The 2,464-nt window shown below is 33.4% G+C and overlaps 1 long non-coding RNA gene across 1 annotated transcript; it reads left to right on the plus strand.

The window, feature by feature from the left end:
- Positions 1-890: 890 nt before the first annotated feature.
- Positions 891-1,369, plus strand: LOC107947445 (uncharacterized). The gene is made up of 4 exons (XR_001697119.2): positions 891-977; positions 1,045-1,120; positions 1,191-1,247; positions 1,332-1,369. It is a non-coding gene; the product is annotated as an uncharacterized lncRNA (long non-coding RNA).
- Positions 1,370-2,464: the final 1,095 nt, after the last annotated feature.

Below are 2,464 nucleotides of genomic sequence, written 5' to 3' on the forward strand. Positions count from 1 at the left end.
CATCTACTTTAATTAGATACTTTGGTGCTATCTTGAAAATAAAACCAAATAGTTCCACAAAAATACATTATCTGGAAGTATATCTTTGGTATTGTAGCAATTGGGCATGAAAGGGTGTCGCACAGCTTGCACATTCAAATAAGCGCAGAGTCTAGCTAGCCATGATGTTACTATTAATGTTACTATTAATGTCCTTAATCACTGATGTTATTTTCTGATACTTTTAGTGTGCATTGTTTACTTGTACTCATGTATCTGTGTGGATATGCATACTGCCCGATATAGGTATATATATTCCTTTTTTTTTCTTTTTTTTTAAAGTTTTTCATGTGTTTGGAGAGTTATTATATATTGTATAGGTATATATATATTGTCCTTAGTCTCTTTGATGTATGGCATTTTATGTTTTAATTGTGGGTATTGATTTTTATTTATTGTCTTTATAATTACTACTTAATTTTTGTATGTTTTTAAAAATATATATACATTGATTGGAGACCACTTGTTTGACATTTGTTTCTCTGTACTAGATAATGCTTTAGTTTGCATGGTGCCTTTAGTTTTAGTGAATTTTAAAACGTTAAAGAAAGTCAACGGGATAATCAACCAAAGCTTCGTTACATCTATGCTTGTTTAATTTCACTTTTATGAATGTTGGGACTAGAAAATTTTAGCATATGGTAGGGTTTATGGCTTTATGAACTTATGCTTTTAGGTATTGCACGTTCATTTTGATTGGTTTGTTTGATTTTGAGGCAAATCAAAGAATTAAAAACTCCAGTGAAATGAATGTTTAGATTTTTTTTAAAAAAAAGTTATATTGTGAATTAAACTCCAATGATATCAACGTTTAGATGAATGTTTGGATTGGGGGCATAATTAAACTTTACGGTTGAGGCTGACATGATTCTCTCTTTGTAACAGGTCAATGAGTTCAAGTCTATAGAAAAGTTCAAAATTTTCAATACAAACAATTTGTAAGTCATATTGCCTTAACATGTTAGAACTGTCTGTTTGGCTTAGTACTAATAATCAATGTTACAGGTGGGTCAACCTGAATGCTATCAAGAGGCTTGTGGAAGCTGATGCACTCAAGATGGAGATCATTCCAAACCCGAAGGTTTGTATCACTTTCTTACCATGTCGTCTCTAGTGGATTTCTAATTTCTAAACTATAAAATTGGCTGCAGGAGGTCAATGGAATCAAGGTTCTTCAACTGGAAACTGCAGCTGGTGTAGCAATTAGGGTATAAAATTGTACCAATTATGGTTATTATGTATTAAAATGTAAAAAGATCTGTCTAACCATGTGTTTTCTTTACGTGATTAAGTTCTTTGATCATGCTATTGGTATCAACGTACCTCGATCACAATTCCTTATACGTCTTGTTCATGAATTTCCATTTTAATACGTCTTCAGATTAAACTATACATTTCTAAATTGGATTTGTGGCGTTTTTATAATATATATATTTATTTTTTATGACCTTTAGCGGCGTTTGTGGGTAAAGTGCCGCTAAAGATCATGTTCTTTAGCGGCGTTTGTGGGTAAAGCGTCGCTAAAGATGATGTTCTTTAGTGGCGTTTGTGGGTAAAGCTCCGCTAAAGAACATGATCTTTAGTGGAGTTTTTTCTCATAAACGCCGCAAAAGTTAACGACGATGTCAATAGCGGCATTTTTTGCGGTGCTAGTGAAAGCGCCGCTAAAAGCCTGTTTTGGTGTAGTGGTAATAATTAGATCACATGATCTTTTACATAATATCTTTATTTATTTAGCATTACCATACATGATAGACAATTCACCATTAGAATTTCATATCAATCAACAATAAGCAAAGTATATGCTTCATTATCCTTATTAATTGGACGTGGACTCAAGATGTATATACACAGATCATCCAACCATCACACATATTCACCACCCAGTGTCTCATCGGTACATCCAAAGTATAATATGCACTCCATGCCTCATCATTATAAACTGAAGTATATAGATGTGCCTCGCACCTCATATGTAAATCCGAAGTATAACATGTGCTTTGCGCCTCATCGATATAAACTAAAGTAAAATCTTGTACTCTAATCCTACGACATGCCAACCATACTTGACTCTACCCAAGACCGTTAATAGGGTACTCAATGATTCAAACATTTATATACATGGTTCACAAATTATAGTCTAACACATTACCAATTCACATGTACTCAAATCAATCTCATACCATTGCATACTAACATGTGCATACTATCTCGCTTTGCACAAGTTGCCAATTATTTCATACTTACCTATTCATGAGACAAGTGAGGTCATTACCTTAAACAAGCTAATTGTAACAACCAAGTGCATATAAATGGAACTCAATGATGAACGTAGAAAACCAAGATAGCTACTCTTCTACAGCCTTCGCCTTCCCTTTATCACGAGATGGCCAGACATTGTCTTTAGCTACGTATGATAATTTAA

Source organism: Gossypium hirsutum, chromosome D03 (genome assembly GCF_007990345.1).
Source record: "Gossypium hirsutum isolate 1008001.06 chromosome D03, Gossypium_hirsutum_v2.1, whole genome shotgun sequence".
In the NCBI taxonomy this organism is placed as follows: domain Eukaryota; kingdom Viridiplantae; phylum Streptophyta; class Magnoliopsida; order Malvales; family Malvaceae; genus Gossypium; species Gossypium hirsutum.